Source organism: Homalodisca vitripennis, chromosome 8 (genome assembly GCF_021130785.1).
Source record: "Homalodisca vitripennis isolate AUS2020 chromosome 8, UT_GWSS_2.1, whole genome shotgun sequence".
In the NCBI taxonomy this organism is placed as follows: domain Eukaryota; kingdom Metazoa; phylum Arthropoda; class Insecta; order Hemiptera; family Cicadellidae; genus Homalodisca; species Homalodisca vitripennis.
Window position 1 is genome coordinate 57,718,062 of NC_060214.1, and position 25,029 is coordinate 57,743,090.

Genomic DNA, 25,029 nt, shown 5'->3' on the forward strand with positions numbered 1-25,029 from the left:
AAATTTATAAGCCGATTTTGTTCTGAATTAGGTAGATATAAAGAGTTTTTGATTAAATAATGTAATAAGTGACCTAAAACTCTTGAAAGCCGCCTAACTTTTCTGTAGCCATGGTTCCGGAAGGCCACTTGGATTCTTTGAGATGATGCCAAGCCAATAATTTAAAGATAACTACTGCTTCATCCATAGGCGCACGCGCACATACTCTCATACGCTTCACTTCCGGTCGTACCCAGACATGTGTTCGCGTTTCCGCATCCGGTCCTCGGTCTGCCAAGGTCGCCGGAGTGTTTCAAGTAACGCCATCTTGGGAGGTTGCACGAAATCCCCGGCACACCCCTAGCCCAGCGCTGTGTGTTAGTCACTCTACCATTCATGACAGGGGTGGTTTTTTACGACCACTGTTGCGGAAATATTGTTTGTTTTTCTGAGCGGAGGGAGTTTTTTTTTAGGTATTTTATGTTAGACCGTCTTCCCTGTGCATAAACTTCGTTACACCACTTCCCCGACATACCTATCTCATTTGTGAAATTTGAAGTCAAGTTTCTCCAATTTCTTGTCTTAAATGTTCAGAGTTCTGCTGTTACCAACTTTTATAGTTGTGATCAGGGTGTAGTCTCGTGGTTAAGAAGTAATTAACTTCTTTCAAATCTCGATATTGTTTTTGCGCAATTTATAAGTATATAAGAATACATCGACGATCCTGGGTTCTACTTCTGTACGAAACTGAATAAATTAATAATCATACTCGTAATTATTCATGGATATAATGTCCAAAATTAAGTTAAAAGCGAACGTTTCTTTTTTCACCACTGTTAAGCAAAGAATCAAATAATATCTGTTGTTTTATAAGAATATAAATTGTTTTATGCCATAGATGTTGATCTGTTGACTTTCATGTTTTACTTTTTTAATTTAATTAATTCGACTTATTTTTTATTTCTTGTCGTAAACTGTATACCTAAATAATTTTGTTCGTGATAATAGAATAGCGTACGCAACAAAGTTCACTTAATTAATTGACTGTAGAAATGTACAGTGTTCAATGGCAATTTAAGCTTTGTGATGGACCGCCATAGAAATATATTGCAGACCAAACAGTGAAAGTAGAGTAAGGTTCTGGAATGTTGTTCTATCGAAATAAACAAACAGTGAACGACTCTCAGTTTGCCATTATTTGTGACAATGGTTTCGGCAAGTCGCCAAACTCGAAACTTGGTTTCAAACTTCCCCCTCCCCTCCCCTCACCTCTATCGCCGTCTCTTTGAACATGCGACAATTGAAACAGTGGAGTTCGTGTCGGTTTTAATGAACCTTATGAATGTAGTGGGTCAACTAAACGATCACGTTTGTTTACATTGGGGAACAGTGTGTGGGAATTATCCTATTTTAGTTTTAGGATTAGTCAGTAAGTCTGTAGCTTGCTCGGTTGCCACTTATACTTCAGCTACTAAGGTGAAAACCTTTGGTTGTCTGAGATAGGTATTATTGTCTCCGCCTTGAGTGATTTTAGACCCCAACCAAACCAATTTGACCAGTGAGTTACCCAGTATTTCAGTTTTTGGGTTATGGGGTGAAGCTGAGAGGATGATGATTATGTTTCAAGGACGGAGGACGATTTTTGGTAAATGTGCACCACAACTTCAAGAAATGATGAATGGGATTTAACCAAGTAAAAGACTGAATTCTGCTAATCTAAAATGCCCACACAGTCGTCTGCTTGATGAATATACATAATTAGATCTGAACCTATATCATCTGCAATGATCAACATTAACTGACTATCGTATTTACACCTTCTAAACTTGCATGAATACCTCTTCTCTGAGAAAATCGTCATCATCATCATCGGAATCTTCAACTATAAATCAAGCTAAATTCTTACACCAAAACTCGCGAGATGCGTTAATTTGCACAGTGGACAATGCAATAACTACAAATTTCTATAATATTTGTAATAATATGTTAATAGTGAAAATAATGGTATTTGGCTGAGTACTGTTATGATTCGGCATCCGCCGCAGTGATCAAAGCGTTTCGGTCTGGTCTAAGACGTGGCTGAAAGCAACAAATCCAAATTATTCCCTATAAATCATATTTTTATTTTAACTGAAGTTATCTACTGGCACCGTCATACTGAGCAATTACTGAAGTGAATTGTGAGGTAGAGATGCTGTCTAGATATATATATATATTCCATCTGAACTGGTATCCGCATCAATTTGCAGTTCGCAAGGTGTTTTACCTCCTCATCGTCATACTGAGCAATTACTGAAGTGAATTGTGAGGTAGAGATGCTGTCTAGATATATATATATATATATATATATATTCCATCTGAACTGGTATCCGCATCAATTTGCAGTTCGCAAGGTGTTTTACCTCCTCATCGTCATACTGAGCAATTACTGAAGTGAATTGTGAGGTAGAGATGGTGTCTAGATATATATTCCATCTGAACTGGTATCCGCATAAATTTGCCGTTCGCAAGGTGTTTTACCTCCTCATCGTCATACTGAGCAATTACTGAAGTGAATTGTGAGGTAGAGATGCTGTATAGATAGATAGATATTCCATCTGAACTGGTATCCGCATCAATTTGCCGTTCGCAAGGTGTTTTATCTCCTCATCGGCCGAAACGAACGCGTATTGAAGCGTGACCCCCTCAACACCCCCTCCCCGCCCTCTGTACTTGTTGGCAATGAAATGAGTACACCAAGTGACTAGCCAAGTGATTGAGACCGAACCGTGTCCAATGGCGCGGTGTTGCCGAAATGTGCAAGCGGCGTTGCCACGTCGCGTAGTGCGCAAATTGGATAATGGCCGTGTCATCTTCCGGACAATAATATTGTGCGGGAACAAAACGCCCGGGAGTGAAGCGTGTCGACTGCTTTGTGTCTATAAATAGGCACGAGTGCACGGGTAGCTGCTGCAGGCGTATCAGATGGGCGACCGGTTGAGTCCCACTGTGAAGTCAGTTTAATTAATTTGCTGTATATTTTGAATTATTATTTCATCGGACTCCCTTAATTTCCACTTTGAAACACATATTATATGTCAACCTTGTCACTTGTTAATTTGGTTTATTTTCGGGAGAGATTGTAGAGATCCTTATTGTGTAGAATTTATACGATTTCTTCATTGAGAACGCTACGTTGCTATATATGAACCTATTACAATCAAGGTTGTAGGTTGCAGTATTGAGCTTCGTGTGATTGAACTCGTGGAACTTCGCTGTCTGAGCACTGAGACAGAACAGGGTAGATCGTAGATAGTAGGGTGTATTATTCAGCTTCATGTGATCGTAACCGAGATACATCGCTGTCAGAGCACTGAGACAGAAAAGTCTAGATCCTAGATTGTAGGGTGTATTATTCAGCTTCGTGTGATCGTAGCCGAGATACATCGCTGTCTGAGCACTGAGGTAGAAAAGTCTAGATCCTAGATTGTTGGGTGTATTATTCAGCTTCGTGTGATCGTAGCCGAGATACATCGCTGTCTGAACACTGAGGTAGAAAAGTCTAGATCCTAGATTGTTGGGTGTATTATTCAGCTTCGTGTGATCGTAGCCGAGATACATCGCTGTCTGAGCACTGAGGTAGAAAAGTCTAGATCCTAGATTGTTGGGTGTATTATTCAGCTTCGTGTGATCGTAGCCGAGATACATCGCTGTCTGAGCACTGAGGTAGAAAAGTCTAGATCCTAGATTGTTGGGTGTATTATTCAGCTTCGTGTGATCGTAGCCGAGATACATCGCTGTCTGAGCACTGAGGTAGAAAAGTCTAGATCCTAGATTGTTGGGTGTATTATTCAGCTTCGTGTGATCGTAGCCGAGATACATCGCTGTCTGAGCACTGAGGTAGAAAAGTCTAGATCCTAGATTGTTGGGTGTATTATTCAGCTTCGTGTGATCGTAGCCGAGATACATCGCTGTCTGAGCACTGAGGTAGAAAAGTCTAGATCCTAGATTGTTGGGTGTATTATTCAGCTTCGTGTGATCGTAGCCGAGATACATCGCTGTCTGAGCACTGAGGTAGAAAAGTCTAGATCCTAGATTGTTGGGTGTATTATTCAGCTTCGTGTGATCGTAGCCGAGATACATCGCTGTCTGAGTACTGAGGTAGAAAAGTCTAGATCCTAGATTGTTGGGTGTATTATTCAGCTTCGTGTGATCGTAGCCGAGATACATCGCTGTCTGAGCACTGAGGTAGAAAAGTCTAGATCCTAGATTGTTGGGTGTATTATTCAGCTTCGTGTGATCGTAGCCGAGATACATCGCTGTCTGAACACTGAGGTAGAAAAGTCTAGATCCTAGATTGTTGGGTGTATTATTCAGCTTCGTGTGATCGTAACCGAAATACATCTTTGTCTGAGCACTGAGACAGAACAGTCTGATCCTAGATTGTAGGGTGTGTTATTCAGCTTCGTGTGATTCTAACCGTTACACATCGCGTAGAGCACTCAGACAGAACCAAGGTCCTACTTAGGTTGTCCTAGGAATGTATGTAAATGTTCTCACTTTAGATTATGTAACAAATAGTGATGAAGTCATGAGAATAAACATTTATTGTTTTTATTTCAATGTGTGTATATATAGTATAGGGTGCAGTATTCAGCTCCTCGTGATTGTAATCGTGAGACATCGCTGAGACAGAAAAATCTAGGTTATGTCACTCGCAGCCCTGTCTCTCTTTATCATCAGTCGTTGGTTGGGTCAGAGATTATCTCAGAGCTAATCTCTCATACAGTGTCGAGTGGCTGTTAATGTGCATGAGTCACCACCACTCGCAGCTTGCTCCGCTCACTGAGGCCTGGCTCTTTATGTGGCAGAGGTGAAAGTGGGCAAGTGTCTTGTCCTGCTGTCTGTTGGCTGGGGATAATACCAGCAATGCTCATTCATTAGTCATAAAGCTAATAACTTTACCTTTGGCCAACGTCCGGCGATATATTCTTGGATTCCCCATAGATCATAGTTTCATTTTATTCCAGAAACCCAATTCTTATTTTAGTCTTCCGATTATTCTTTTAAGCCACATAGATTATTTGAGAACAAAAACTAAATGAACATTCACTTCAGTAAAGACGAATAAATATGTTTTATGGGACAACATATCCCAATACAACCTTCCCTTCTTCCTGCCTTCGTGCCTTTCTTCTTGTATTGATCAAAGCACACTACTCTTGTGGTAAAATAATTAATATTTGTTTTTAAATTTTCTGAGCAAGCAATTTAGATTTTTATAATATTTTTGCAATGAGGATATAAAAGCGTAAATCCGCTTCTCTACACTTATATTATCATATAATTATGTTGAATTTCATGCAACCCGCACTATGTTGATTCCAAAGTTGACGTTTGTACTTTGATTGGGTCTCCTCCTTATTCTTCGTGATAAGATTCTGGCAGAGAATGACACACAAGAGCAGAAAGAATGTTGCTAAGGGCATCTTCTTGGATATTAAAAAAAGTAATTAATAACACTTTAAGATCTCTGTTATGAAACACCATTTGCAAAAGTAGATTCCTTTGGTAAAACCCGTGTTATTAAAAAATGGCGACATTTACAGATAAGTAGTAATTTACTTACGTCCGACTGTGGCCGAAGGTACATTACAACTTAATTATTCTGCGCAGTAAATTTCCAATCCCTGTGCAACCGATGCATTTCCCCGCCTTCCCCTCCGTGTTCCTCGTCTATGACACCGTGTTGCAAAAACTGTGTTTAATGGCGGACAGGAAATTAGCCGCGGTTGCCGCCGCCATTAGCCGCTGGAGTCAAGAACAATGAGTTACGCAATCGGAAGTGTTAATATCAGCATTTCCGGAGCGCGCCGTGGCGGGAAATGTAAGACTGCGCAAAGGAGCTTTGCAATTTTTAACACGCTTTTACTAGCGTTATTGTTATGTAGGGTGCGGTAAGGATACAACAGGTCAGAACAGTGGTTGTCTTGGATTGCCTCATGGGTGTATGTAGCATCTTTTTTTTATATTAGTCAATTTATTAAAGGTACAGTCTGTTTTGAAAAAAAAGTATTTTCTTTGATTCATTCAATGAAAATGTTTCTTCTACAATTATAATCTATACATTTAAATACGAGTAAATTATATTATTTTGGTACTGATTGTTGTGTTTAACTAATTATTGTTTCAACGTGACATTGATTTTTGACAAAATATCAAAGGATCCTTGACGTAATAAACCGTAATAACCGATGATCAGAATCGCGAGTAACCTGTCATATTATGATTATGTATGTGGTATTCGAACATAAATCTTCAAGCACGAATTTAACATAGCTGTCCACAGCCCTTCTTATCATGAAACTGTGTAGGCTGTACTTAAGTTAAATTGGCGCTGATATATTTTGTAACGCCTGTGTCACTTACAAGTTTGGTGGAAGCTTTACAGGTTGTTCAAGCAAGAGATGAAAGATGTCTAGAGATGTTATGATTGGTATCTAGAGATAGATGAATGGTATCTGTAAATGTGATAGAATGTGTGTAGAGATGTGATGAATGATGTCTAGAAATGCGACGAAAGATATCTAGAGATATGATGAAAGGTATCTATAGATAAGATGAATAGTATATAGAGATTTGATGAATGGTGTCTAGAGATGTGATGGCCCGTTTTAGTGTAGGTCCAAATAAACCGGTCCTTTGTGAGGTGTGTTCATTGATTACCAAGTCATCAACTTTAAATTAGAAAGTCTACTTATTTGACATGTGTCAGGCTGTGTTGATATAATCTGTGGCGTTATAACTGCAAAGCCTGATGTTTCTATGAGAACAATGGAGCCCTTGATTGTTGTTAAAGATGAATGGCTACTCTACTCCTCAGTATTACTTCATTGTTTAGTAGTTCTGACGCCGCGCCTCGCCGCGCCGCCTGGGCAACATTGGTGGCCTTGTAGCGTTTCCAAACATGGAAATGCATCAAGCGATGAGTGGTTGATGAAGGGAGGGGTCGAGGGGGTTGTATATCGGCGCTCGTGTGAATTATAGCACCCGGGTAATTATAACATTGGCGATTATGTAGGGTCAGTACCCCCCCCCCCCCGACCCTCTCTTCACCCCTAGGTACACCTCATCAATGTCCTATACAGAGAGATCATCGCGTTCTAATCCACTCGGTTCTGGGCATAAATAAGCTGATTCAACTAAGCTACTAAGTGTGTACTGGAGGGGGGGGAGTCGATATTCGACATTTTCGGTTGTCAACACTGCGTATAATTGAAATAATTCTGATAATATTATGTTCGGGATCAAACAACAGTTTTATTTATTATAACTCGTTTAATAGTGGGGACTAAATTAAAGATTATGAAAGTATGTATAAAGCTTATAGTTTGCTCAGATTTAACGATAATAACATAAGCATCAACATTAAAATGTATTTACGTGATAAACTTGTTGTACAAGTATGTTGGCATTTGTAAGCTAATAATAATATTTCAAACACTGGAAAATCGACCTACAATATTGTGAGGACGAAACGGAAATGTTCTCCATTACTCCATTATCCATTCCAAACTATCTGCTACTGTTTGTTTTTGCGTGGCTTTGCTCTACTAGCAACAAACAGAAGTCTCGCTAAACAGTCTTCGATTTACGTTGGTAATCTGTTTGTAAGTCCAGTCAAACTGAGATATCTTGGGGTTGACCGATACAAAAGTACTCTGCAACTATTAGTTGTACGGCTTTGCTCCACTGACAACAACCAGAAGTCCCGATGATTTGACTTAACTTCGGTGATCTGTATGTAAGCACAGTCACACTGTTCTATCTCTAGGTCGAATGGTACAAAGTCCTGATGAATTTTCTGGAATTTGAATCGTAAAAATACAAACTTTTTAGTGTTTCTCTGTGCTATTTTTTCTTGGGGGTGTCAAAGAATTGTTAATCGTTGGTTTACACAATATTATTTGGCTTGTACGTTTTTAAATATTCGAACCTGCTGGCCTACAGAAACTGATTAATTTGTAATGGAACTGTACAATTTGTTGTGATATATTGGTTTATATAAATTTAAAAATAACTTTTAAGTGAATTTTTGAATTACCGGCTTAATACTAATATTGTTAGTAATATGGTAGTTTAATTTGCACTAATCGATTTTTTCCAGTTCGAGAATTACCACTCGATTCGTAAAACATTTAGAATACAAAAATTAGCACTTCCGGTACCAGTAATTACGCCCTAATTTTAAGTACTCGCCCTTCACTGATAATGTACGCGTTACGCCCCTCAGGGCGTGGCCGGGGCTACGTAGAATGTTATCAATGTGTGCCATCTCACCGTAATGACAATGACAATGCCGATGACTACTTGTCAGTTACACTTACAGGCAGGCATGCAATGCGCATGATTCACCCACATCTGTTCAAGGCTCATGTTCACTGCATTCCACACTTGTGTTTGGCTTTCTCTACTGCATCGGTAAACTATCTGTTCTACAGTACGCTATGGTCCTGGTGGTAACGATATGTCAAGTAAGAGTGTACCACCCAGTTACATTTAAAGGCAGACATGCAATGTGCATGAGTCACCCACATCTGTTCAGGACTCATGTTTCACTATATTCCACACTTGTGTTTGGCTTTCTCTACTGCATCGGTAAACTATCTGTTCTACAGTACGCTATGGTCCTGGTGGTAACGATATGTCAAGTAAGAGTGTACCACCCAGTTACATTTGCAGAATGTGCATGAGTCACCCACATCTGTTCAGGACTCATGTTTCACTATATTCCACACTTGTGTTTGGCTTTCTCTACTGCATCGGTAAACTATCTGTTCTACAGTACGCTATGGTCCTGGTGGTAACGATATGTCAAGTAAGAGTGTACCACCCAGTTACATTTGCAGGCAGACATGCAATGCGTATGAGTCACCCACATCTGTTCAGGACTCATGTTTCACTATATTCCACACTTGTGTTTGGCTTTCTCTACTGCATCGGTAAACTATCTGTTCTACAGTACGCTATGGTCCTGGTGGTAACGATATGTCAAGTAAGCGTGTACCACCCAGTTACATTTAAAGGCAGACATGCTATGCGCATGAGTCACCCACATCTGTTCAGGACTCATGTTTCACTATATTCCACACTTGTGTTTGGCTTTCTCTACTGCATCGGTAAACTATCTGTTCTACAGTACGCTATGGTCCTGGTGGTAACGATATGTCAAGTAAGCGTGTACCACCCAGTTACATTTAAAGGCAGACATGCTATGCGCATGATTCACCCACATCTGTTCAGGACTCATGTTTCACTATATTCCACGCTTGTGTTTGGCTTTCTCTACTGCATCGGTTAAACTATATGTTCTATTTACTGTCCTGGTGGTAATAATATGTCAAGTAAGCGTGTATACCACCCAGTTACATTTAAAGGCAGACATGCAATGCGCATGATTCACCCACATCTGTTCAGGACTCATGTTTCACTATATTCCACACTTGTGTTTGGCTTTCTCTACTGCATCGGTAAACTATATGTTCTATTTACTGTCCTGATGGTAATAATATGTCTAGTACGCGTGTACCACCCAGTTACATTTAAAGGCAGACATGCAATGCGTATGAGTCACCACATCTGTTCAGGACTCATGTTTCACTGCATTCCACACTTGTGTTTGGCTTTCTCTACTGCATCGGTAAACTATATGTTCTATTTACTGTCCTGATGGTAATAATATGTCTAGTACGCGTGTACCACCCAGTTACATTGCAGGCAGACATGCAATGCGTATGAGTCACCACATCTGTTCAGGACTCATGTTTACTGCATTCCACACTTGTGTTTGGCTTTCTCTACTGCATCGGTAAACTATATGTTCTATTTACTGTCCTGATGGTAATAATATGTCTAGTACGCGTGTACCACCCAGTTACATTGCAGGCAGACATGCAATGCGTATGAGTCACCACATCTGTTCAGGACTCATGTTTACTGCATTCCACACTTGTGTTTGGCTTTCTCTACTGCATCGGTAAACTATATGTTCTATTTACTGTCCTGATGGTAATAATATGTCTAGTACGCGTGTACCACCCAGTTACATTGCAGGCAGACATGCAATGCGTATGAGTCACCACATCTGTTCAGGACTCATGTTTACTGCATTCCACACTTGTGTTTGGCTTTCTCTACTGCATCGGTAAACTATATGTTCTATTTACTGTCCTGATGGTAATAATATGTCTAGTACGCGTGTACCACCCAGTTACATTGCAGGCAGACATGCAATGCGTATGAGTCACCACATCTGTTCAGGACTCATGTTTACTGCATTCCACACTTGTGTTTGGCTTTCTCTACTGCATCGGTAAACTATATGTTCTATTTACTGTCCTGATGGTAATAATATGTCTAGTACGCGTGTACCACCCAGTTACATTGCAGGCAGACATGCAATGCGTATGAGTCACCACATCTGTTCAGGACTCATGTTTACTGCATTCCACACTTGTGTTTGGCTTTCTCTACTGCATGGGTAAACTATCTGTTCTACAGTACGCTACGGTGCGTGTGGTAATTATATGTCTAGTAAACGTGTACCACGCTTAACGTAATTGATTTGTTTACTTTGTCTCACCCATCAGGACGGTGTTAGGTCTATCACAGATATACTTAATACATTACAACTCACCATTGTTGCCTTTGTTTGGTACCGTTCATATTATTTTGGTATGTACTGTTCATATATTTGATAAGATTTCGAAATTTATGATTTAGGTAAAAGTTAGTTTATCTATTGAGGAAGCTAGTAAGTGAGTCAGCCATTAAGGAAACAGGTGCGGGCGGCTGGGAGTGCTGGAAAAGAAATGGCCCGGGCCTGTCCCAGGTAGCCGAGTGTCCAGTAGATCTGGTTACATCATACAGATTATAATCTAGTCCATGTCTGTAGTGCGTGTGCCCTTATTTTTCATTTGGGCCATCTGTCGTGTATAGTGTGGGATTGGGATCGGCAAGTCAACAACGTGTCCGCCTGTCTTCGCGAGTACTCAGTTGTAGTAGTAATGGGAGAATCGAATACAGAGCGGAATAGTATTCGAATACACCCCTGGTATTCGCATATTCGACTACCTTAAAATGAATGCGAATACTATTGAATTGAATACGATTTCTCTTGGAAGAATCGAATGCAAACCCACAGTATTCATTCGTTTGGACTAATAGTATTCAAATAAAATATTTAAGAGCTGTATTCGTATTCATATACAAGTATTCATTGGAGGGTTTTAGTTAATATACATATATGTACATAAGAAAAGAATAATTAAGCAAAGATTCGTAATGTGGAATAAGTATTTAAAACTTGGACAAAATGTATAATTGTGCAAATGTTTAATTAACAAATAAATTTGTAAACAATAAGGACAAAAATGAATGTTGATTTCGTGTTGTGTAAAAACAAAATATGATTGAGTTTCTTGCTTCAGTCTGTTTTTATGATCATTGGTGATCAACTAAAACCTGCAGTAGAAAGGAATGTTTCAGATGGGACTAAAGTAGCAGGTAAATCATTTTTTTAAGTTCATAAATCATGGGTACGACATGTTTGTGTAGGAGGCACAAAAAGGCAAAGAATTTTCCAATTTTTTTGGCAGGCAAATTCCAAATAGCCAAGAAACAATGATTACGCGAAGTAAGTAGATAAGTCTAGATTTGTCGGTTAGAAATACTCAACGCACCGAATGCATATTTGAATACAAGGCTGCTTTTGAATACACCGGTATTCGATTCTCCCACCACTGTCGGTCGTAGGACAGTTTCACAATCAACGAATTTTAATTTATTTATGTCAATTTTTATGTCTATTAACACGATATTGATAACCTTGCATTAATCGTGATAAATGTGTAAAATCTATTTTAAGTACTGTTTTTGATAACTTTAAATATAGGATAACATCACCTGTAACTGTAAAATGTTTTCATAATCATGAGAAATTGTCCAGTATAATAATTCTATCAAATTTGTATGAAATGTTAATTCAGTTTTGAGAAATAAGTGTAACTTTTTTTACTTTAGTGTGAGGCGTCAGACAGAATACAGAGACAAGTTATACAAATTTGGTCTCTGACGTTACGTGTTCAGTCGGACAGTACACCCGCTGTGTTGCCAAACTATGCACACCCGAAGAGAACAGTAGAGGCGCACGTACTAATGTATAAACTGTGTTTATTAAAGACCGTTCGTATTGGCGGCTAACTTTATTGTAACTTCATAAGAACAATATTAAAACTTGTCCACTTGGATGAGTTTATTTTTAGTTGAATAAGTAGGGCAGATGTCCAACTGTATAGTATATAGGATTAGTACGCATCTCAACGTTTTTTTTATATTGTTTTAAATTTGTATGGATTAATTAGAAAAAAATCGTTTTCTTGCTTTATCGTTAAAATAATAAAAAATGTACAATTCACAAAAAAAAAAAAAAAAAAAAAAAAAAAAAAAAAAAAAAAAAAAAAAAAATGCGAATTGGTTATATCTTTAACTTGAGAAATCTTCCATAACGATACGAGCCAAAAGGGTGTGAAAGCGCACAAGGTTTAACATTGTTCTCATCGGGAAACACTCAAGGTTGTTTCGCAACAGCTGGCTCATAAGGAAAGAACACGTATCTTAACATGTCGGACACCGTGTATGTACATGATCTCGTGGTTTAATTTTCACAATAAAATATTTGTATCACGATTTCGCCTTGGCGGAGTCTCCGATCGTAGAGAACAAAACATAGAAGTCTCTAAAAAAATCAGTTTACAGCGCCATCTTGCAGCCATATCTAGCGATATCTCTTCACCAGTCATAGTACTACCCTCAGTGAGGCGTCTAGGGTTGTCTATGAGCACGAAGGATAGGGCTGATCGGTTTATCGAATAATAATGAAAATGCACGCTCACTCGGCACGATTAACGCAATCAGCTAATGTACCGAGTACATCGTGGAGTCAGGGGGGGGGTCCATGGTCGCGACGATCGCACCGACATTACTTTTAATTAGTGCCGACATTTAATTGAGATTATAGCCTCCGCGTTCTTTTTCCGGAGGGGTGGGAGGGGGGACACACCTCACTGTTCAGAATGACCAACCGTGCTTTTGGTAAATTCTATGGTCCATTGATCTAATATTGGTTCTCCTATTGATCATTTCATAACACTCTCGGCCCTCTACTCTCAGGGTAGTTCTCTCGTAAGTCATCGTTAACAGACGATTTGGCCCGTGTCCGTCGTAATTGATGTCATTCTTCAAAATTGTTGTCGATGAATTCTATAGTTTGTATTACATATTTAACGGAACTGGAAACACTATACAGTGCTACAACCGTGTTTGAATGAATGAATGAATGAGCATTTATTTCGCTGTATCAATCAAATCAAAACAGCATTTAAATCAAATCTCCATAGGGGCGCTTGAAGATCTATAAAACAAAAAAACATGTTTTGATTTGCGTATTAATACGAGACGAAAATACAGTTCACGTTTTAGATTTAACAATATTTCCCTCTCTTTACAATGGGAAAGGAGTATGCTTAAAGTAATTTTTATTTGGGGGGGGAGGGGTGGTGAAAAAATTGATACAGAAACAAAGGCATAATAGAACTTATTTTAATTCTTCAAAAGAACATTTCTTTCTTGATGTACTATTTTCCTACCTGATGAAGAGTCTAGATTTCAATTTTCGAAACGTCGTGTTATACATTTTGTAACATATAACGATGGCAAATGTCCGAAATCCTACTGTCCTTTCAAACCTTCCATCGTCAATAGCAAACTTTAAAGAAAGAATAATGGAACTGTTGGTAACGAGTTAATACAAACACGGTTGGTGCACTAATCTCTTATAGTGGTTCTCGTATCGATTTATCAATAATGGCCTCATTTATCTACTCTCGAATCAGTTCTCTCTTACGCCATCGTTTATTCTACTGTATAAACTATTTTAGCTCTGTCCCGTGTTCATGTAAAAAGGCATATTGTTGTTGAATAATTCTATAGGTTTTCACTTATTTAACGTAACTGGAAATGCTGTACATTGGTGTAATTATGTATAACACAATATGAATAAACCTTTAACACTTTTTAAACTTTTATTTTTCTTACGATGTACATTTCGAAATCTGTGATTTCATCTTTAGGTACAAAATAAGGTTAAGGTAATTAACAGCAATACTGCAGACTCGTGTGGCCAAAACGTGGTTGTAGCAAACGTTGGCATGTTTCGCGGGTGCGGAAGAACAAATGCCAAGGCTGTAAAATGACGTCACGGAGTGTGACTCATAGCGAGGGAGTAAATATTGGATGTTGATTTCCGACGGTTTACACTAGCTCCAGCCAGTCCGGGCTTTCAAGTACCAGTTTATGTACAGCGCCTGTCTGTCTATACACTCGTATCAGTGCTATAATAGATGACAGATAACTCAACCCCCTCCCCCCACGTCTGTCCACGGCCCATGTGCCAGGCCAAAGTACAGTTCAACTCCTAGCGGCCCAGTCCTGTCTATTCCAGACAGCGGTCCTTCACGTTTTCCTTCTGTCAGACCATTTCGATCCGGTTCCTCCCCACGCCTGTACCTTGTAAGGCTGCGCCGTCTACAACTTTTTTGAGGTTAGTTTTCTGGATCTGTTTTAATTTTCAACTAAACAACGAACCTAGAGTATATCCTAGCATTATAGGATTTAATATAGCATTTACCGTATTATCAATGGTTTTCATAAATATAATACTTGTATTTTGTGTTATATTTTAGTCATAAACATTGCAGGTTCAGGAAGGAACATGAAGCTATAGGCACATTTCAAAATTAATGCATTACTGTATTTTTCATGATTAGAAAAAATAACACGGCAACTCGTGAGTAAATTATAACTAGACATTTTCACTGTGCGTAGTGTGTACCTCATCGTACAAAAATCCTGTGTTGTATTTTTTATGTACCTTAAATGAGGTTTGTTCATATTGTAAATGCTATTTTTCTTCTTTTTCATTTTTGTATTTGGCCACTATGTTTCCTTCTCGTAATAACGTAACTAAAGTAATTAATGAACTAATTAATTTTCCCATCGCTAGTTTGACTATGTGAAAAATGATTAGTGCATAACGTAAATATACGGTGTTCAATGAACACCCTGTATGTTGGGAAGGGTTGATTCAGTACGAATATTGAGTTCAGCTCAATTTTACCTCCTGCTTAGTGCAGTGTCTGACATCTTGACTCTGTCACAGACTTGACTCCTGGAATTAACGTCCGACAGATTTCAGATGCTACACACTGAGCGGAAGATAAAATGTAGTTGAACTTAAAATTTGAATTATAAGTGATTGCTCTCTTTAAAAACCCAGCCACACTAGCCAACATATGTATTTTACACATTTCATGTGCCTACAGTAGATATTTATCTCCAATAAATAAAATATGTTATTTCACTAACTAGTTGTTCGGAAACTTACTACTACTTTAGTCATATAAAACATTCTAGTTACAATCCCGATATTGATTTCTTCACAGTTTTTCTCTGTAACTATTGCATGTCTAACTATTGCATTGGTTATAACAGTTTAAGTCGACTTTTGTTTATATTTATTAAGTCAATGCTATATCTAATTAATCAAATATTTCGTTGTCTGTGTTTATCTGTAGTATGTTATGTTGCTTGTTGAAGAGTTTAGTATGGTATGATTGATCAATTTGGTAAATAATCCTCAGGATCTTGTTTGTTCCTAATTTTAATGATTTTTAATCACCTATCGAGACGATATCTTTGTTAAATATATTTTAGATTATGTAGATGAAATTTACACAAGTAAAATATAGTAAAACGTTATTACACAGAAAGTTATGCCATTCAAAACTGGAATTACCCACAAAATTATTTAATACTCATTATGTACTCAATTACTTGTGAATCTTTGCACGCAATATTTACCTTTGGAAGGGAACTAACTATTTTGAGAGGATCAATAGATTAACAGGTAAACCTAAATAATGAACGACATCTGAAGTTATATCCCATATGTAGAGCATTGTTTTTTTGTTTTTTTGTTTTTTTTTTTTTTTTGAAACCGTATTGTCAGGAATAAACACAGCTCTTTATTGTTACCTAAATAAATTGTTAAGAACATTCCTCAGCATCGGATCTGACAATAGTCCTTTTGGAAGAAACAAACTTGTTTTACCATAGCACAAGTGGGCGTAATCTTGATGTATAAACAGTTTGGAAACTGCCTTTACCACGATGGCACCCGCGGTTGTATTTTAGTGTAATAAATATAACATATAGAAGCAACCAAATTAGTTCATACTGCCCAGGGCGCCTGAATCTTTAGTCACAGCCCTGCACATAATTTTGGACCAGATAAGCCGCAATAAACATAATTGACGTTTCGAACATGGATTAACACACGTGTATTGATAACACGAATATTGATAACGTGTAACGAACAAAGCCTCATTTGTCGACCTCATAATTGTAACAATTGTTATAATCCACGTTAATGCGTGGTCGTTGGCGATTTTATCGTTAATTTTAACTTTTTTTAGTTGGTAATAGTTAACTTTAAGTAGTAAGTTTTTTATCGTCTGTCCGTTTATTAGCTCGTCAACTAGTTCAAGTAGGTTAATTAGCGCTCTGGAGAGCCCTCAATTAGAAATTAATCTCGAGTGGAACCATAGTTTCAACTGTGACTCAGTTAGCGATAAAGTTTTGCAGCGTGCGGGTTGTGTAGAAATTGTTGGGGGGGGGGGGGAAGAAGTACCCGTGAATTTGCGTGAGCTACGAAACTATGCGGTTCTCAGTATTGTGTCGCACTCCGCCTGGAAATGCGGGAATTGTAGTTTTCATTAGACGACGGTTGGCAGCACTGCCGCTAATTAATGTGCAGCCTGATTATTGTGGTGAGAATCCACGAACAAAAAGTTCTGCACTACTTTCTCTGGTTTCCGCTTTAGTTTATCGTTCATCCCACCAACTGAAACGGGAGTAGTTTTGCAGTTGTTAGATTTCTACAATCAAATTACTCTTTATTGATTTTTCTTTACATAAACTCGTTGGTTTTTCTGTTCCTTACAATTATCTTATTTCTTGATTAGTGGTCTTGTTTTCCTTATTATTTCCTTATATGAAAGTAAGCACTTCATAGGTAGGTACTCGACTTACTAAAAGTTCTGTTATTGTTTCATTTTTCATATCATAAAACCTTTATTTTTGTGCTGTTCTCATTCTAGTTGCTTGCAAATTTTATTTTTTCTTACTTAGATCATACATAGTGTTTAAGATTTGTCATTTCTCTTTAACTTCATATTCTTGAGATACGTATATATGACATATTAAATCGGATTTAAATTGTACGAAATAAAACCGTGCAAGAAGATGCTATCAGTGACTTGGAGAATGCCCTGGAGAATTAACATCCTACAAATGTTTGATGTTAACAGTTCCACAAGTAGATTTTTGTTACTAACAAAATTCGGAATGTTTGCGAAAATGTCTTGCAAAAAGCCGTATAGTACGTTTTTGAAATTTTATACGTACTCGTTTGACCTTAAATACGACTTCATTTAATAATTTATTTTGAACAAGAAACTGGTCTTAGTTTTTTATTGCGCACTACATCCCCTTCCCTCTTCACTAATATGGCGTTGATAACACATATCTGCACGAGAATTCACTCAATCTTGGTTAACAATTCATGCGTGCGTGCGGTTGACAGATAAAATTATGTATACATTTAATTTCGCATATAAATTCCATTGTCCAATAGCCTATAACGCACCTAATTGGAACGTACAGGATGACATGGGAGGGGGTACTACGGTTATGTACCGTAGAGCTATGGTGAAGGCAATTTCTCAGAATAAAACCGCAATTACTCGACCCCTGACCTTCTGCTATGAAGGGACGAATGCTGGGGAGATGGGATGTGATAGGAGTTATCTGTCTTGGGTCCGACCGTCTGACCACTCTTCCATCCACCCACCACCCCCATGGTCCCCAGTGTACGAGGGGAGGTAGCAGCGAGGGGGTGGCAGGTGAGGGGAGGCGAGAACAACAAGGCGCCAGACGACAACAGGTTGCCGCATTCTTGTCTCGGCTTCCACTTCAATTACCCCGTTGTGGGGCGTGTCACCGTAATTGTCTTCCGCGCAACTTGACGCATTTCACAGCAGCCACGAAAGGATCATTAATTTTATAAACAGGTTCTCGATCAAACTCAACCGCTTATTAACACTTTCAGTGCCCGAAACCGTGATTACGTGCTATTCTCAACTGTAGGTCAATATAGATGTTATATTGCTTTGCTAATAATAATGTGATACCTGTTATTCGTTGAAATAAAAAATCCAAGTGCACATGTAAGATAGATTTTTTAGCTTAAATTTGTTTCCCAGTTGTCTGCCAGTGGAGGTTCCTCCAACATTGATGGTTGAGTCTCTGATGTTTGCATGTAAACAAATTATTTAGTTTAAATCCTCGCCGGGTGGTGTTAGCGAGTTGCGTGAATTTCAATTTCAGTCTCGCACACAAAATTGGAATACATAAATTCAGCCACACTGGTCACCTTTGGATTTTGGTGGTGAATGGAGGAATGCTGCGTCAGTGAGAAGTGCAACATTCGTCAATGGTGCAGTGTAATTCTGGTAGTATATTAATCATACTAAATGAGTATCGATTTCGTGCATAGTATGTTGGTCGCAGGAACCATAGTACGTTTCCATTTGTATGACTTGAAAGTCTTCGTGCTCCAGAAGTACGAGGCACGGGCGCAAACGTGATTTCGGCGCGGGTGGGGTGAAAGAACTCGGCAGAGCGCAGGCGCAGTCGGTCGAGAGCACCGCGGCGCATGGCGCACACAAAATTGTGACCATAAAAGGCGCAGTACTTCCGCTCTGCTGTGACCGATGACGTAAGACGACCAAGTCGGCCTCGACTACGGAATGTGGACCGCTATACGAGCCGGTCCATTCATAACAATAGCCGGGGGGATACCCGTCAGTATGTCTTTCTTGCCCATATTGTTGTAGCAATCTTTATTTGTGACTGTGTACGTATTTATGTAGATAGACAATTTATACAGTGATTGATTTCTGCGCCAGCCATGATCACTCAATAATTGTAATTTTGTTTTGGTCCGTACTAGACAGTGTTACTCTTAGACGATTGGTTCGCGCACTCATGTTCTTCCACGTTTTCTCGCTGTTGTGTCCATTACATCAGACGTAGTGCCGCACGACCTCGTGTACAGCGTGGTGCTTGTCCCCCTAGCTATCGCTGCGGAAGGTCTACCTCTGACCGCAAGCAAAGCACAGCGTGAAGCGTGAAGAGCATTGTGCAACATCGGTGACGTCATCGTTTCTCCGGCTGCCCGCGCTGACTCACTCTGGTCGTTGCCAACCGGCCGGTTATATACATACATCACACTGTCATTGCCTGCCTCGGCGGCGACACCGGTTCACAGTCAGACGCGCTCTGGGCGACCGACAGGTCAACTTCGGCTGGAAAGTAACTGGAGTTGTGGCTACCATGTATGGAACGTATAGGAGTCACCTCTTGAAAGCTTGACTTTCTGTATAACTTTCCCTGTCTGGGGTGTTGGATTTTCTCTCACCTTTATATATTACTCAGGAGAGTTCATATTTTGCATTTCTATGGACTGTCGTAATTGTACGAGAACGTATAAACACATATCTGCAAAGAAGACAACACCATGTTAATTTCCCAGTATCCAATTTACCTCAGGCTCATTCGGCACTCTTCTCATATTCGTCCATGACAGCTTGCGGTGCACTGTTACATATAAAATAATAAAATAATATTGATAATAATACTGAGTTTTTGCCAAATTAAGTTTGGTGGTGTAATCGGTTTTTCGGTCGGTATAATGTTTTAAATGTTAAAATTTATAGCTCTTCTATATAATTGTTCTGTAAACAATAACAGTAAAATAAAAAATTGTTGATTGCTCCTCCAGTAATAAACAGTTTTGTAAATAGGTCCAAATAAAAACGGCTGAGATAATCATACATACCATCATTCCAGTATGAACAAAAGTTATAGTTTCGAAGAATGGTTTGTATTTAATAGTTTATGACATAAGAAAGTGACATGTATAAAGGGAATACAAATGTAAGGAAATTATATGTATGTAATAAACTTTTTATTAAGGAAATCAATTTTGTATGAGTAAAAATCGCGTATCCTCATTTTAAGCAGATTTTCTTCAGGCCTGGTGATAAGATGGCTGTAATTTATGTTTAAAATAAATCACTCCTTTGGAAATTGTTTTAAAACATTTTCTTTTACGACTGTCTTCAAATAGGTCATCTTAAAAAGCTATAGGCTAACCAAAATTTTTTTGAAATTCACAAACATTTCTACCGAAGCCCGATTGCTCAAATACGATGTTTCCATATAACTGATAAATTAGCAAAAAGCATCTACCCATCTTGGACATAATTCATTTTGTTATAAAATAAGCTCGGTTTAAATTTGTCACTAAATATTCATATCGTCGTATTTCTTAACAATTACCGAAATATCGGATTTAATTATGCAAACTAACTGATCATAGTCTCGAGGAGGTAAAAATCGATGAAATTATGAAATTTGGAATTATCTTGTAAAGGATCTTGAGAAGCCTTTAGAGCCTTGTTTACTTCTCGCGATTACACCCGTGGTTATAGCTTACAACGAGTTGTCTCCTACATATATCAAACTCCAGTTCTGTGGGAAAACCGTCTTTTATAGACATATCAATACAACATTATAAACTAACTAAGGGAAACTAAATCCAAAATAAAACCGGTAACTTGTAATAAAATAGTGAAAGCAGTACACTACTCGTACATACATCGACCTATATTCCAAGTCAGGTGGACTAATCACAGTTGATGAAGGCCACCGTAAAAGGCCATGCCCAATGTACGACACGGCTTATCAATATTTTATCACTGACGTAACGGGCACAACCCGACCTGCTGCGGCATATTGGCACTTTTACGACGAAGGGATGTGGTGGGTTGGTGGCATGCCAAGCCGTGTATATAATGCTTGCTTCAGTAGTCTGACATATGGGAGAAAGTCCGGACTCACAGATGGGGCGATGACTCAGCCGCTCGGCATTGTGTTGTCGCTATGTGCCTACTGCGTACTATATCGTCGCTTGTTTACTTCTCTCACACTGTTGTTGGTAATGTAGCAGTTTGTCGTAACCATGACGGTTTACGGTCCCCTTACAGTTGGGCCGGTGACTCAGCCGCTCGATATTGTGTTGTTGGTAATGTAGGGCTTAGTCGTAACCATGACGGTTGACGGTTCCCTTACAGTTGGGCCGGTGACTCAGGCGCTCAGTATTGTGTTGTTGGTAATGTAGGGCTTAGTCGTAACCATGACGGTTGACGCTTCCCTTACAGTTGGGCCGGTGACTCAGGCGCTCAGTATTGTGTTGTTGGTAAGGTAGCAGTTTGTCGTAACCATGACGGTTGACGGTTCCCTTACAGTTGGGCCGGTGACTCAGTCGCTCGATATTGTGTTGTTGGTAATGTAGGGCTTAGTCGTAACCATGACGGTTGACGGTTCCCTTACAGTTGGGCCGGTGACTCAGCCGCTCGATATTGTGTTGTTGGTAATGTAGGGCTTAGTCGTAACCATGACGGTTGACTGTTCTCTCACACTTGGGTCGGTGACTCAGCCGCTCAGTATTGTGTTGTTGGTAATGTAGGGCTTAGTCGTAACCTTAACTTGTTGCCTGTTCTCCCAACTTGGGCCAGTAACTCTGCCGCTCGGTATTGTGTTGTTGGTAATGTAGGGCTTAGTCGTAACCGTGACTGGTTGACTGTTCTCTTACACTTGGGTCGGTGACTCAGCCGCTCAGTATTGTGTTGTTGGTAATGTAGGGGCTTAGTCGTAACCATGACGGTTGACTGTTCTCTCACACTTGGGTCGGTGACTCAGGCCGCTCAGTATTGTGTTGTTGGTAATGTAGCAGTTAGTCGTAACCTTAACTTGTTGCCTGTTCTCTCCAACTTGGGCCGGTGACTCTGCCGCTCAGTATTGTGTTGTTGGTAATGTAGCAGCTTAGTGTCGTAACCTTAACTGTTGCCTGTTCACTGTTCCCTCACAGTTGGTGACTCTGCCGCTCGGTATTGTGTTGTTGGTAAGGTAGCAGTTTGTCGTACAGTAATCATGACGATGACTGTTCTCCCAACTTGGGCCAGTAACTCTGCCGCTCGGTATTGTGTTGTCCTTATGTGCCTACTGCCTACTGTATCGTTGATTGTCTTCCTCCCTCACTCTGTTGTTGGTAATGTAACAGTTTACGTAACCGTGACTGGTTAACTGTTCACTCACACTTGGGCCGGTGACTCAACCGCTCGGTATTGTGTTGTCCTTATGTGCCTACTGCCTACTGTATCTTTGATTGTCTTCCTCCCTCACTCTGTTGTTGGTAATGTAACAGTTTACGTAACCGTGACTGGTTAACTGTTCACTCACACTTGGGCCGGTGACTCAACCGCTCGGTATTGTGTTGTCCTTATGTGCCTACTGCCTACTGTATCTTTGATTGTCTTCCTCCCTCACTCTGGTGTATGTAATGTAGCAGTTTGTCGTAAGCGTGACTGGTTAACTGTTCACTCACAATGGGTCCGGTGACTCAGCCACCCATTGTGTTGATGCTATGTGCCTACTGTATATTATATCGTTGATTGTCTTCTTCTTTTGACATATTATAATATTACTTATATTAATATTGCATTATTGTTACCCACGCATTTTTTGTGTGAGTAATACTAAGATTAAATTAGTATTAATATTAAGGGGATTGTCCAGTTCAACAATGTTAGACGGTGTTTGCCATGAGTATTCACTTATATTCTTTTATATGTATAGAATCAGCCGATTGTGAAACAATAATTATTCAAGGCTTGGTGCTTTTACGGAGTCAATCTTTGTCTTTGAATAGTGCTAAAATTAAAACAGTAGTATACTCTCCTTAACCTTATTAGAATTGGGAAATTCTCAATCTTCCCTAATTTAGAAAATGTTTGTTACGACTAAATACTATGTATGATTAATTGGCTACAATTGACAAATTTCATTGCATTATGAAACAACAGAACTAAATTTATTGTTGTGAATGCCTGCTTTAATCATTCGTTAATTCTATAGTATCTATTCTATAGTATCCATTGGCTAGATTAAAGACCGTCAAATAGACGTAACTAAGGCTAATGGAAAAGTGGCGTGGACGAGGAAAACAGTGTTTGCCGGTCAAATCAGGGCGTGTTGCGTTCGCGTGTTGAGATCAATACGACGCTGTGCGTGCCGTGACCTGCGTGCCGTGTGTCTGTCTCCTGCAGCCTGCTGATGATGGTATCTCATCAGCACGTCTTGTCTCGCCCACAAGTAGGCAAGATCGCGTCGTGGTCAGTAGACTGAACCATTTCGATCTGACAACAGAGGAATTCGTGCTCGCTGCAAAGGCTTGTGTGGCTTGAGCCATTTAAAATTGAATCTGTAGTGGCGAATGGAGATAGTATATGGTCAAAACAGAACTCCCCTACCGAAAATGATTTTTCCTAATTGGCATAACTCTTGACAACACTTTTGCAAATTTCATATACAGGTGTAATGTCAAAGTCCAGACTTCAAAATAAATGGCAGGTGGAGCTGATGCGATGAATGAGGGGAGTTTGCAAGTGTTGTTGGCGAAATTGTGCCTTGATAATCAGGGGCTCTTCAATAATGCTACATACATGTTGCAAATACGTAGCATCTTTATTGAGACCATGTTTTTTTTTGTGACAACGCGGAACACTTTGTTTAAACGCAACACCTTTAAAGCTCGCTTGCATCGTAATAAGAGCTCAAGACCATAAGGTAGGCGACAGCACTGACACAAACATTGTGTCCGTTAAATCCACCTGCGATCAGCCGGGGTCGTATATAATGGTCTCAGGTTATCATCATACGTTCATTGCTTGGTTAACTGCATTTGAGATGTCAAAATTAAGAAATCGTGAGTCCAGGCAAGGCATTAAGTACATTCATCAAGACGTGTGGTCAGTGATAAGAGGACAGGATAAATCAGTGGGAACAAATGTGGATTAATTAATTGTTGTTGGATAAAAGCTCTGAGTTTGGCTTGCATTTTAATTTGCATTGCTGGCCTCTCTCCAAATTCCTTCGGATTAGATTACATCAGTTTTTAAGTTGAGCTGATCACTGATTCTACACTAAACACACGAAAGTTACGATGTTCAGTAATAAACAATAAATCCTGTTAATTTGTAAATTAAAATTCATATTTCAAGTAGGCTAGTACTGAATTAAATGGCATAACTTCACTATAGCAAAACATCATTATTCGTATCGTTAGGGGTTTTATTTTTGTACTCGACAAACCATACTAACCAACCGTCACTTCTAAACGTTGCCGCAAACCCATAGGTATCCTATACGTCTGTATTAATTTTAAGAATTCCGTTGCATTCCGAGAGTGGCAACGCGTCGCGTGCCAGGACGTCACCCCGCCCATCCATTACGTGTTGGGCTAGTCCTGTGGGGACGGGACGAGCTAATGGAATATTTGGAGTAATTTGGGGAGCCGGGTGAGTATCGGGCGTTTCCGGGAAAATGCAAGAAAATGGGATCTAGCCCGGCAGACGCAGCGTAGTCGGGAGAATAATTGGAGATTGGAGTAATTGTGGAAGGTGGAACTAGTGGGTGGGAAGGACGATGAGGAGGAGGGGTGGGCTGTCAGTCTAGACGAGAAGGGTGGGGCTGTCATTGCACGTGCAGACTTACAAGTGCTCCAGCAAAGAGTGTATTTCAGCTTATTCTGAATATTTTTGTTTGAATTCGTTTTTCGCCTCAACTAACCAGATTTTCGAAAGCATTGAAATGTTCTTCATGAGTTAGATTAATTACAATCATCTCATGTAGGTTATTTTCGTGTAAAATATAATTGGTTATCCAGAAAAATAGTACTTTCTTACATATTTCGTGTGACGTTCTCGTTTT

General features: G+C 39.4%; 1 protein-coding gene across 3 annotated transcripts in view; it reads left to right on the plus strand.

The window, feature by feature from the left end:
- Positions 1-25,029, plus strand: part of LOC124367622 (proteoglycan 4-like) — a 397,427-nt gene that overhangs the window by 350,811 nt on the left and 21,587 nt on the right. The window lies entirely within an intron of this gene.